This window comes from Budorcas taxicolor, chromosome 25, assembly GCF_023091745.1.
Source record: "Budorcas taxicolor isolate Tak-1 chromosome 25, Takin1.1, whole genome shotgun sequence".
NCBI lineage: Eukaryota > Metazoa > Chordata > Mammalia > Artiodactyla > Bovidae > Budorcas > Budorcas taxicolor.
In genome coordinates, this window is record NC_068934.1 from 44,673,992 (window position 1) to 44,688,250 (window position 14,259).

Sequence of the window (14,259 nt, forward strand, 5' to 3'; positions counted from 1 at the left end):
CTGGGGCTGAGTGTCAAGGCCAAGGTCAGGAAGGAGCAATGCCGACCCATCCCACAGTACCACCCGGGGCCATGTCCAGAGCATCCGCTCCTTGCTCTCCGGCCCCAGCCCTGAGGCCATAGAAGGAAGCCTGGATTGTGGAGATTCATGAACTGACCCAAGTGCAACAGCGAGTCAGGCTGTGCTCTTCCTGAAATACTTCAAACTAATTACTTTGTGACAAGTGTCTCATTGATCTGGCCAACAACCAAGGAAAGAAAGAAAAAAGGGAAAGGGGAGAAGAAGCCTTCTCATTTTACTGAAACAAAAGTGAATGGGGGGACTTCCCTGGCGGTCCAGTAGCTAAGACTCCGTGCTCCCAAGGCAGGGGGCCCAGGGTTCGATCCCTGGTCAAGGAATTAGATCCCAGCGCAGTCAAATAAATTTAAAATAAATTTTTTAAGTGAACGGGGAGGGGGAGCTTTGGGGTGAACCAGGAAGCCAACAAAGAAGTGTAAACAAATTCAAAAGTCCTGACCCTGGCCCCAGGGCCACAGCACATCAGATAGTTGAGGGTGTGCCTGTGTGTGTTTGTGTCTGAGAGAGAGAGAGAGAGAGAGAGAGAAAGAGAAATCGAGAGAGGGAGGCAGGGGTCCTCTACTCTGGTCTCTGACAGTTCAGACTGACTCCGATAGAGGGGCTGAATTTGACCCCTCTACACTCCCACCCCCGCCTTCCCCAAACTTTGTAAATAATAGAGACGCTCACTAGAGTAATTAGAAGTAAAAAACTGTCAGCCAAGTGGTTTAGAAGGTGTGGCTGTAAGCATTCTGTGTGTTTTCTCTAAAGGAGGACTGTGTAGACAGTCAAACACGCGAGTTTAATAAGCTTATAAATTTGGAGTGACTCCACATCTTACAGTGAGGTCTGCGGTTCACCTACGTCACCTGTGAAGTCAAAGAGGCGGCCGTGGACTTCTCCCTGAACATGGCCTCCAAAGTCTGCGCCCAGGGTTTCTGCCTCAGTCTGTCTTTTTTCCTGTGTAACTGACCCAAACAATTCAGCCCCTGGTATTTTTGCCGAGGGAGGTAACAACTCCTGGTATTCAGAGATGTTTTCTGATGTCCTATCTCTTTCCTCCTCTCCTTAGTCTGCCCTGAGCTACCTGAAATAGCTCAATCAGCACTGATCTCCTTCAGGAACTTCCATGCTTCCTAGAAGAGACGGAGACTTGTCCTGGATAACTCCTACAAATCCGCAAGGTGCTCAAGTTCCAGGCACTCTAATCTCAGTAATCACTGTTTACCTCAGTGCTTTTCTGGCCTCTTCTACTTATGGTATTTCTAAACATTAATTTAATTGAACTTAAAAGATATTGTGCATAATGCGCCATAATTCGGCAAGCAAATCCTGTCAACGGTGCCCTGCTGATGGGCACGTGTAGGGCAGGACACCACACTGTCAGCAGGACCGTCCCACGTGCAACTCTGAGCCTCGAACAGCCGCAGCGGTGGGGCTCCCCACGAGGGAGGCACACATGGGTAACGCCACTCATCTGGGGCCTCACTGCCCCGCTAGATCGAAAGGGGCTCTCTCTTTCCAGGCGCTTTGTTCTGCGGAACTCACGCTTGGGCTGCCCCTTCAATATTTCACTCTCTTTCTGGCACATGCCAGCTTGGACAAGTAGACAGAGCAAGTCTATAGCTGAATACCTTGTCAGCTCTTTTTACAGAGCACTGATAATATTCAGGGCTTACTGTCCCCATCATGCAACTATCTGTTAACAGATGGACAGACAGACTCCTAACCAGGGCTGCTACATATACTCTGACTTATGCCCTTGGTTCCACTCCTTTTGAAGATTATTTGGGTGGGGGGCTTCCCTGGTGACCTAGTGGTAAAGAAGCCGCCTGCCAGTGCAGAAGACATGGGTGCGATCCCTGGTCTGAGATGATCCTACATGCTGCAGAGCAACTGAGCCCAGGCTCCACAACTTCTGAGCCGGTGTCTAGAGCCCGGGAGCCGCAGCTACGGAGCCCACTGCAATGAGAAGCCCACGCACCTAAACAAAGAGAAGTCACTGCTCACTGCAACCAGAGAAAGCACGTGCAGCAACAAAGACCCAGCACAGCCATAAATAAGTAAATGAAAGGAGGAAATGATATTTATTTTAAAAGATTGTTTACTCCAATTAAAATAAATAAATTTAAATTTAAAAAAGATTATTTAGAGGGAATGCTTCACTGGCTGCTGTTTTTCAGATTCTGTCAGTCTCGTGAGTTTTCCTTTGAGAATATAACTAAGACTGGACTCGCTTGGCGGTCCAGGGGTTAAGACTCTTGCCCAGAAACTAAGATCCCACATGCCGCAGGGTACAACCAGAAATTGTAAACAAACAAGTAAATAAAACCTGTTTTAAAAAAAAGTAATTTGTAAAAAGAAGATGCATATAATCAAGACAAAAGAGATGCCCCAATCCTGTGGATGAGTGGGTAAAAACTTTAAGATGAGGGAATTGAGGAGAAACCTCATTACATCCTAAGGACTCTTGGTGCAAGAGTTGCCAAAGGCACTCTCTCTCTCCCATAGCAGCCGGAGACACAGGCCTGCCCTCCCCAGGCTGACTGAGCTGGACTCAGAAAGCTGTGCTACCTCCCTCCCAACAGAATCAGTGTCCAAGCCGCTGCCTCCCTGGACTCCTCTGAAATATCACCAAGCAGAAGTCCTTTCGAGGGGTGATCACAACCTTCGAGAAGCCTAGTGCCGCCGATCTCTCTGTCTTTGGCAGATTCACAGGACTCAGGAAAGGGGGGGCGGTCCTGGAAGGTAGCAGCCCAGGTGCCAGTGAGGAACTGTGCCCGGGGGGCAAGGAGACCGGCTGAGAAGGAAGGCGCTTCCGGAGATGCTGCTGCACACACAGGTCTGAGCTGGAAGGCGGAACTAGAAACTGAGTGATGAAATAGAAACACATTCTTAGTGGTGATCAAACTCCCAGATTAAACCCGCTTTATTTCTTTTAAAAAAAATTCATCTCTGTAGCATCTGTTTGCCTCTGGGCATGTGAAACGTTTTCCTTCTCTCTTCCTGTTCAGTCCTCTTCCAGAGGCAAGAGGGGTGAGAAGCATCACATTCTGATTCGGCACCAGCTTGGGTCACGAGTGGATGGATCGTTCTCCTTATAAATGCATCAAATCTGACCAATCGACACGTGGGGCTGACAATCACTGAGTGTTTTGAACGAAAAATCACAGCAGTGAGGAGCTCTAAAAGGCCACAGCCTCTGCTTTGAGGTGCTTCTGTGGGACTGATCATGCCAGCCTGGCTGCACCTGGCTTTATGCACCTGCCCGGACCTCTGCACAGGTCGGGGTTTTCTAAATGGAGACCTCAGCCCTTCCTGACTCACCGGTAATCAGACCCTTTGTTTTCATTTAAGACATCCTCCACTGGTAACAGCTTTGGATAGTTATCCTCTGGTTTTTCTATCCTCCCACCTACTTACATCCTCCAGAAGAGTCTCATATTTAAATAAGTCCAAGCATGAATCTCTGGTAAAGAGAACACTATTCCTGTAAAAAGGGTAAGTCTTCCTGGGTTTGCGTGCCTCAGCTGGGACTGCTGACACAAATAATTCTTTTTTTCTAGAACTGATCTCCATTGTATCTTCCATTTTCTTTTCATCTTTGATTTTTTTTTTAATCACCGAAGAAGAGGTTTGTTGCCTAAACTGACAAAAAACAGGTTGATAACCAATTTGTGTCTTGTTGTATAAAAAATTCTTTAAGGTCCTACAAATGCAGGTGATTATTACCAAAAGACTTGCATTATAAGGGAAGCGGAGGAATCCTGCAGGGAGCTTACGGCCTGGGTAAGGTCATTTCTGAGCAGGTAACAACTGTTTCACAGCGCTGCTCACAGGCCTCTCTGATGGCCACATTTTCAGAACTGAGAATTGGTGGCAGTCTGATGTGCCCAGCAAAGGGCCAGTGTCTTCTGCCTCAGAAATTTAGATTGTCCCAAAAGCTGATGACACATGGCTTCCCACAGCACAGCTCAAAAAAGCCTTTCTCTGCTGCACTCAGCTTAGTAGGTGAACACAGGGATCTCACAATCGTTTCACCCCTCAATTTCCTCCCACTGCCCGCTCTTTTTGGTAAACCAGAGTTTATCACGTTGAAGAAAGCAAAGGTTCAAACAATCCTCCAACTGACCTATCCACAATTTTCATTTTTCCCCCCACCAAATCAGCCCCCTTCCCCTTTAAAAAAAGATAGGTCAGCAGAACATGAGCATAGCTCCGCCTACTGATGATTCCTGGCAGGACCTGTTACTGCTCTGTATAAGGCTGGCACTTTCCAGATTAAAAAGCACTTCTTCCAAAACCGCAGTCCAAAAGCTATTAGGACATGGACTTTGGAAAAATGCCATAGGTGACAGTCCCGGGCATCTTCCAGAGACAGGAGGCAAAAGACCCACTAGCAGGAAGAAATCTTCAATGATCACGTAGAAAAGCTAAAAGTAAAATGTTGGAACCTGTTCAACCACCCTACTTCAGTTAGAAGGTACTTTTTAACAACATTAGGAAAGCGAAACTAGCTGTGGGTGGGGTAGAAATGTTGCCAGGTCATCCCGCCTTAAAAAAAAAAACAACCCACGATTGTGCCTACATGACAGACGTGCGGCGGTGGCACCATGGTGGCACCGCTGTACCACGTGGCCACGAGGACCACGCTAGCATTCTCTGTGGCTCCTGCCCAGGGGGCTACTCCCCATGTTTCGGTGACCACTAGCTCATCACTTGAGGTGACTGGGTTACTGATTTGTTATTCCACAGCGTGATTAAGAAACAATCATCTAGGAAAACACAGATGCACACACTAGTGTGTAAGAAAAGGCCCGAGGGTGCTGAGGGCTTGCTGGGTCAGGCGTCTTGGTGCGAGAGTGGGCGGGTAGGGGGCAGGAGGGCAGGACCCAGGGAGGTACGGCCAGGCGACTCCGAGGCCAGCCCAGCAGCGCCCTCTCCTGGAAGTCTGGGAGCACGCCATCTGGGCCGGGTGGATACGGACCAACCCGGCGCGAGCGTGCAGGCCTTCTTCCAACCACGTGCGCGACGGCCCTCTATTGGACAAAATGCTTTTCAGCTTTGCCGGACAGCCGGCTAAAGGGAAACATTGGCTATAAGGCCCGCCAGGTGGCTTTAGGCAGGATCTTCTAAGTTTCAGTTTCCACATCTATAAAATGGGAGTGGTCGGTAACAGTATCTGGCCTTGCAAAGGGCTGTTATCAGGAGGAAATGAATGAAGTACCACTGTGTTCTACCTCTGCCTGCCGTTCTGCTCTCTGCCCTGACAAGATCCAGGTCACTTTCCTGAGGTGATCTTTCTCTCCAATGCCTTTGAACCAAGGGCACAAGCATAAAAACCATTTAGTCATACTACCGTAAGCTCTAGTAGCTAGTGGCACCTCACTTCTGGTAGCTTTAATAACTTCACAAATGCTTTAAGTGTAATTCTGGAAGCACTTTTTTTAAAAAAGCATTTCAGTTCAGTTCAGTTCAGTTCAGTCGCTCAGTCTTTGCGACCCCATGAATCGCAGCACGCCAGGCCTCCCTGTCCATCACTACTTCCGGAGTTCACTCAAACTCACATCCATTGAGTCGGTGATGCCATCCAGCTATCTCATCCTCTGTCGTCCCCTTCTCCTCCTGCCCCCAATCCCTCCCAGCATCAGAGTCTTTTCCAATGAGTCAACTCTTCACTTTAGGTGGCCAAAGTACTGGAGTTTCAGCTTTAGCATCATTCCTTCCAAAAAAATCCCAGGGCTGAACTCCTTCAGAATGGACTGGTTGGATCTGCTTGTAGTCCAAGGGACTGTCAAGAGTCTTCTCCAACACCACAGTTCAAAAGCATCAATTCTTCGGTGCTCAGCCTTCTTCACAGTCCAACTCTCACATCCATACATGACCACTGGAAAAACCATAGCCTTGACTAGATGGACCTTTGTTGGCAAAGTAATGTCTCTGCTTTTCAATATGCTATCTAGGTTGGCCATAACTTTCCTTCCAAGGAGTAAGGAATCGTCTTTTAATTTCATGGCTGCAATCACCATCTGCAGTGATTTTGGAGCCCCCAAAAATAAAGTCTGACACTGTTTCCACTGTTTCCCCATCTATTTCCCATGAAGTGATAGGACCAGATGCCATGATCTTAGTTTTCTGCATGTTGAGCTTTAAGCCAACTTTTTCACTCTCCTCTTTCACTTTCATCAAGAGGCTTTTCAGTTCCTCTTCACTTTCTGCCATAAGGGTGGTGTCATCTGCATATCTGAGGTTATTGATATTTCTCCCGGCAATCTTGATTCCAGCTTTATCATGACTTAAATCAATTTTCTGATACTTTATGGTTAGTGTCTAAATCCTCCATTGGATTATGAGTCCCCTAAGTTCGGGGACCTATGTGTCTTCCGTATTACCGGTACCTACCAGCACAACACATGTGCGATAAATATCTGTTGAATAAACACATAGATGAATCATAAGAATTGGTGAAGGTCAGCCAGAAAGGGCACAGTCAGAAATGGGGAGGAAAAACCCCTTTTCAAGAGTGCTACCAGGGACTCCCCTGGTAGTTCAGTGGCTAAGACTTCATGCTCCAATGCAGGGGACCTGGGCTTGACCCCTGGTTGGGATCTCACATAAGACAACTAAAGATCCTGTGTGCCACAGCTGAAAAAGAAAAGAAAAGAAAAGAAAAAAAAAGATCCTACATGCAGCAATAAAAATTCAAGATCTCCCATGCCACAGCTAAGATCCAGCACAGTTAAATAAATTACTTACAAATTTAAAAAAAGAGTGGTGACAAACTAATATTAAAAATGAGAGACTTCCCAGATGGTCCAGTGGCTAAAACTCTGTGCTCCCAACACAGCAGCCCCCGGTTCAATCCCTGGTCAGGGAACTAGATCCCACATGCTGCAACTGAAGATCCTGCATGCTGCAACTAAGACTCCTATGCAGCCAAATAAATAAATAATTTTTTTTTACAAATGAAAGGGCAGGGTGATGAAAAAATTTCGGAACTAAATAGAGGTAATCGTTGCACAATCACGTGAAGACACTAAATTTCACTGGAGCATACACTTTAAAATGGTTGATTATATGTTATGTGGATTTCACCTCAATAATTAAAAAAAATGAAAGGGCAGAATTGTAAATAATTATGATCCATGATGATTTAGACATTCTACAAATATTTGATGAAGTCAATATAAAGAGAATAACTTTGATACAGTGCTTGATGGTTTACATAAATTTCTCCACGTAAATGATTCATCTGTGCCTCTCAACTGGCCCATGGACTTGCCCAGGAGGAAACCAAGGAGCCCAGATGTTCCCACTGCTGCTGCTGCTAAGTCACTTCAGTCGTGTCCAACTCTGTGCGACCCCATAGATGGCAGCCCACCAGGCTCCTCCGTCCCTGGGATTCTCCAGGCAAGAACACTGGAGTGGGTTGCCATTTCCTTCTCCAATGCATGAAAGTGAAAAGTGAAAGTGAAGTCGCTCAGTCGTGTCCGACTCTTAGTGACCCCATGGACTGCAGCCTACCAGGCTCCTCTGCCCATGGGGTTTTCCAGGCAAGAGTACTGGAGTGGGTTGCCACAGTGACTTCCTATTCCTCAGACGGGCTAGGAGCGCTCACCACTGGGGGGCGCTGTCCCCTCGGCCTCCTGCCTGAAAAGGACTTCCTCCAATGAGTTGCTTCTCTCTCACCCCTTTCTGGGCCTGACTTGGAGAGTAACCTCATCAGAAAACCTTCCCTAACGACTTTCCCTAAAAAAAACACAGTCCAGCCACTCCCCTCTGTCATTCTCTCTCTGCTACCCTTCTTGGTTTTCTTCAAAATTCTTAGCTAATATTACATATGGACACAGGTTTTCTGTCTCCTTCCACAACACCATAGGCAACAGAACAGGAATATTTGTCAGTTTTGTTTTCTGTTACAATCCTGACTTCTGGAATAGTGCCTGATAGGTGCTGTAGAAATACTTGTCAAAGAATGAAGACGTAGAATTTGACCAAGAACCTGTCTGGAACCTTGGGGGAGTCTAGGCTTTATAGGTGATACTACAGAAATGAAATTGCAACATGTGTGTGTGCCCAGTCATGTCTGACTCTCTATGACCCCATGGACTGTAGTCTTCCAGGCTCCTCTGTGGGAATCTCCAGGCAAGAAAACTGGAGTGGGGTGCCATTTCCTTCTCCAGGGGATCTTCCTGACCCAGGAATTGAACCTGTGTCTCTTTTGTCTCCTGTGTTGGCAGGTGGATTCTTTACCGCTGAGCCAACTATAATGTGACTGAGATAAAGTACCAGTTGTTACAGCGCTGTGATGAAATGCCACGTTGTTCGTGAATGAGTAGCTGTGTGTTCCTCTTGTCCCCAAGGGCAGGGCACCTGTCTGTTGTGTCCCTGGCTCAGCATGGTGCCAACCACCTAATACGGGCATTTGTCTAGCGATATCAACAAGACATGAGGTATTCCAGGTGATACTGCCAAGAATGGAAGAACTGACCGCAACACACATCCAGGTCCCACCCTGGGTGTGCACACCAGGGGACCAGGGGTGGAGAATTTCTGAGGAGGAGAGGAAGGAAGGAGAATGTGCTGGGCAAGAGTCAGAGTCCAAGGAGCACCAGAGCATGACCTCCCAAGCCTTAATTACTCAGGGTAGAAACAGCTCCTGAGACCAGAGTGATCTGCAGTGCAAACCTTGTAAGATTAATTTGGGCCCACTAGAGATCAAATTGCCAAAATCTGCTGGATCATCGAAAAAGCAAGAGAATTCCAGAAAAACATCTATTTCTTCTTTATTGACTATGCCAAAGCCTTTGACTGTGTGGATCACAATAAACTGTGGAAAATTCTGAAAGAGACGGGAATACCAGACCACCTGACCTGCCTCTTGAGAAACCTACATGCAGGTCAGGAAGCAACAGTTAGAAGTGGACGTGGAACAACAGACTGGTCCCAAATAGGAAAAGGAGTACGTCAAGGCTGTATATTGTCATCCTGCTTATTTAACTTATATGCAGAGTACATCATGACAAATGCTGGGCTGGAAGAAGCACAAGCTGGAATCAAGATTGCAGGGAGAAATATCAATAACCTCAGATGTGCAGATGACACCACCCTTATGGCAGAAAGTGAAGAGGAACTAAAAAGCCTCCTGATGAAAGTGAAAGAGGAGAGTCAAAAAGTTGGCTTAAAGCTCAACATTCAGAAAACGAAGATCATGGCATCTGGTCCTATCACTTCATGGGAAATAGATGGGGAAACAGTGGAAACAGTGTCAGACTTTACTTTTTGAGCTCCAAAATCACTGCAGATGGTGACTGCAGCCATGAAATTAAAAGATGCTTACTCCTTGGAAGGAAAGTTATGACCAACCTAGATAGCATATTGAAAAGCAGAGACATTACTTTGCCAACAAAGGTACATCTAGTCAAGGCTATGGTTTTTCCAGTGGTCATGTATGGATGTGAGAGTTGGACTGTGAAGAAGGCTGAGCGCCGAAGAATTGATGCTTTTGAACTGTGGTGTTGGAGAAGACTCTTGACAGTCCCTTGGACTGCAAGGAGATCCAACCAGTCCATTCTGAAGGAGATCAGCCCTGGGATTTCTTTGGAAGGAATGATGCTGAAGCTGAAACTCCAGTACTTTGGCCACCTAAAGTGAAGAGTTGACTCATTGGAAAAGACTCTGATGCTGGGAGGGATTGGGGGCAGGAGGAGAAGGGGACGACAGAGGATGAGATGGCTGGATGGTATCACTGACTTGATGGATGTGAGTCTGAGTGAACTCCGGGAGTTGGTGATGGACAGGGAGGCCTGGTGTGCTGCGATTCATGGGGTCGCGAAGAGTCAGACACGACTGAGTGACTGAACTGAACTGAACTGAACTGAGGGAGAAGATCCCAGAGCAGACCTCTTAAGAGTTGGGTCAGGGTGGTCTGACAGCACAGTAACCCTTGCAAGATGGACAATGAACCTCTGAGACCCAGTGGCCATCCCAGAGGAGTATCTAGTGGCCTCTGAGAAATCTGTGCCCAGGAGCAGCAGCCGCCACCTTCCTTCAGTCCCCAAGTCAGGCAGCCAAGCACAGGGGAAAACCCTCTGGGGTCGCATACAGGACACAGACTAGGAGCCAAACTCCTAAAGCTTTGCTGTCTTCTCTCTTCCTTGCACCTGTCTGAACCTGTGTCTCTTAAGTGCAGTTTACAAATTGCAAACAATCTCGCACAAACATAAAATTTATCAGTTGTCCAAACCGGCAGCTGCCATGGCCCTTGTTACATCTTAGATGGAACAAAATAGTTAATGTGGACAGATACCTGTTTGTCATCCTGAGCCTCACATTCTAACTAAATGGAACAGAAACATGTTTCAACCTTTAGTAAATTGCAAAAACCTTTAAAAAATGTTCTGAACTTGAATTTCTACAGAGAATTCCAAGCTATGTAAGCTATGACACACACACACGTGTTTTCTCCAAAAAACTTCCTTACAATATGTTCCAAGTTCACAGCTCAAAATTCCAGCAGGGACTTCCCTGGTGGTCCAGTGGTTAAGACTTTACTAAGCAGTGGGTAATGGGTTCGATCCCTGATCATGGAGCTGAGATCACACATGCCTCACAGCCAAAAAACCAAAACATTAAAATAGAAGCAATATTGTAACAAATTCAATAAAAACTTTGAAAATGGTCCACAGCAAAAAAAAAAAAAAAAAAAAACCTTAAAAAAAATTCAAGCAAATTAATCAATTACAAAACAAATTAAACACAAAAAAATCACAACATGATTTGTATAGCTCCCATTACTTTGGCCATTTTCCAAGGGGTGATTGACACTTCATTTTAGTGGGTGTTGTTTCCGGGAACTGCGACCATTGACCTTTGGCCTGTACGTAAACCTCCTCCTTGTGGGCACTCAAGCATGGGTGGGTGTTTAGTTTTTCTCAATTCCCAGAGCACGAAAGAAAAAACAAACAAAGCAAAACGCATTACTGTTTTTATCTTATATTCCCTAACATTCAGAAAGAGTGTTTAGCCATCAGTTGGAGGCCTGGGCTTGACATGAGATCAAATGAACAGGCACAGCCTGGTGTCAAACTGAACCAGCAAACTTGAGCATCTGCAAAGATGGGCAGGGACCCAGGCAGGCTGGCGGGCTCTGGTCAACAGCAGAGCACCAGCCACAGCCAAAGGGAAGGCAGACGGGCAGCAAGGGCTGCTCTACGGGCCCAGGCGGCCAGAGCTTCTTACTTTTCAGGAAAAACCAGAAACCCAGGTTTTAATAAGAACTCTATTTTTAAACATTAGCAATTAGTTCTAAAAACTGCTTTCAGAATATTCTATGGGCCAAGTGACTCTCCTTGCAGCCCTGTGGTTAAGATTTTGCCTGTCAGTGCAGGGAACATGGGTTCGATCCCTGGTCAGGGAGCTCAGATCCCACATGTCACAAAGCTCCTCCCCAAAAAATCAAAACATAAAACCGAACGAATATTGCCACAAATTCAACAGACTTTAAAACTGGTCACATTAAAAAAAAAAAAAAAAACTTTTAAAAAGTCATTTGGAAAAAAAAAATATTCTATGGGCCAAGCAGTACACATTTGTGGCCTAATATGGCCCTCATGCAGCCTGGCTGTGCATCTGGGGAGCCCGAATCTGCCACTCATTAACCGTGCCTGGTGGCTGCTCTCCTCCCTTCCCTTGGGTTCAAATCCTTGGATTCAAAGTGATATACCTGCCTAGTCACTTTGACCACTCCAGGGCCCAACTTCCTCATCTATAAAATGCAGATAATAACATAACTCCTCTCATATGGTGATTATGGGAAAAAAGGAGATACGGCAGGCAAAGAATCTACCTGCAAAGCAGGCACTTGGTTAAAGACATCAGCTATGATTAGTTGTAAGCTTGGTGTCTCCCTCATCGCCATCATTCATAATTAATCAGCAAATTCTGTCAAGTAGGATTTATCCTTCTTGTTTCCATCCCATTTTCTGTGCCTTAGTTTATATCTCGTCCTCTCACTCCTGCATTGTTCATTCCAGTGATCCAGTGAACAGACCTCCTGCACTGCTGAGCAGGGGACTCTGTGCCAGGGACCTGCCTACTTAGTGCCCCATTTTGACCCACTCCCATGCTGCTCCCAGCGGACTCAGTCTCTCTTCTCCGCAAATGATGAAAAGCAAAGACATGCTGGAGTCTTTTTCCCTGTCACCTACAGAACAAAGGCGGTTTCCTCATTCTTGCATGCAAGGCTCCCCCATGCCAGCTCGCCTCCTCCCAACCTCTGCAGCCCTCTCTCTGTTCCAGCTCCACCAAATTACTTTTTCACCTTTTCCCAAGTGAGTCGCGTGGCCTCTGGTCATCATACGCTGGCAACACTACTCTTCCTGCTTAGAGTGTTTGTTGTCCTCTTCTCAGCCAATGTCAACCCCTTCTCACCCTGCTACGTCCAGCCCCAAGTGGTCATCTCCACCATGAAGGCTTCTGGGATCACCTCTCTAACCAGCCAGCCCGCCTCCACTGCATTCCCCACCAGACAGGGTACATAGGTCCCTTCAGGTCCTCTCTCAGTGTGTGGCAACTGGTTTATTGAGGCATCTCTCTCAGCATGAGATGGACAGGAAGCTGAGGGCAAAAACCTGGTCCCTTATGTTTGTTGTATTTCCACCTGGCACATTGGTGAGTGTTCAGTGCTGGCTGAATGAATGAATGGGACCAAGAAGGCACTTGAACAAAAGCCATACAATAATGTCACTTTTATACAACTTGTTGTTAGAAACAGGGATCTTGGACTTCCCTGGTAGTCCGGTGGTTAAGACTCCAAGCTGCCACTACAGGGGGATGGGTTCAATCCCTGGTCAGGGAACTTCTGACTGTGGCAATTTGTGGCCAAAAAGGAAAAGAAAAAAGACAGAAACAGGGATCTTTGGGAAAATGCAAAGAAAGAATAATAAAAATAATAAAAATCACCCAACAGCCCACAATCCCCTGTAATGTGAACATTTTGGTTAAGTTTAGTTAAAAATGTATATATTATATAAAGTTCTAGCTACTCAGATGGTTGAAAATATCTGCACTTACACAAGGTGGTGTCATAGTGTCTTGATCTTCACTTTTTCTTTCTGTGGTCTCAGTGGAATGCATCTCATATTCCAGGAGAAAATGTAATTCAGCCAAAGAACAAGTTTGATGATTTAGTTCACAATTTATATACTGCGAAGTGCAATCTGAGAGACTCACATAACAGTCAACTGTCCGTCTTGACTGGGTGCCTGTGCAGGCCTCTTAGAAGAGGGGCAACAGTTTCTCTACACTCAGATATCACCAGAGGAGGCCCAGAGTGGTTGATCTTGGGGAGGCAGAGGTCTGAGAAAGAAAATAAACATCATTGTCTTTTGGCATTTATGTTCTTAAAAACTTGCCTCTGGGGAAAAAAAAAACACAACTTGCCTCTAAAGTGCTCATTCAACAAGCATTCATGGGACTTCCCTTGTGGTCCAGTGGTTAAGATTCCATTCTTCCACTGCAAGGGGCACAGGTTTGATCCCTGGCCCAGGAACTAAGATCCCGCATGCCACATGGCATGGCCAAAAAATAATGTTTTAAAGAATAAGCATTCACTGAATGAATGGACAGGTGGCTCTACAACCTTGCTCCCTGACTCCCAGCCAGAATGGCAGACCATGCTGTGACAGGCTAGAAGAACAGGTTGTTGGGCTTAGCTAGCAAGAGCAGAAGCAGTTCAGCACAATGGTTTCCCATGCGGGTCTGGGTTCAGGCTACCTTGGCTCCGGGCCTGGCCCAGGCAGTTTCTGGTTAAGTAGAGCTGAGAGATTGACAGTTCTTATCTCAGAGGGTTGTTGGAAAGATTAGATGATAGAGAATATGTTAAGGGCTCAGTACAGTACCTACGAGATTATTTTGATTATTTTAAGAATTCAGTCAATGTTAGCTATCCTCATTAGCTAAGAAGATCCTACTAATAGGTTTGAGCCTTCTGTAGTTTATCTCTACAACTCTGTCCACACCCAATATCTCTACTTTATTGCCTTAACTATGAGATCAGAGTTCCTAGAGAATGCAAGAAACAGCAAGCTATAAACTTCTAACCAGGGACTTTCCTGGTGATCCAGTGATTAAAATTCTGTGCTTCCACTGCAGGGGGCGAGGGTTTGATCCCTAAACTAAGGGATCAGGGAACTAAGATCT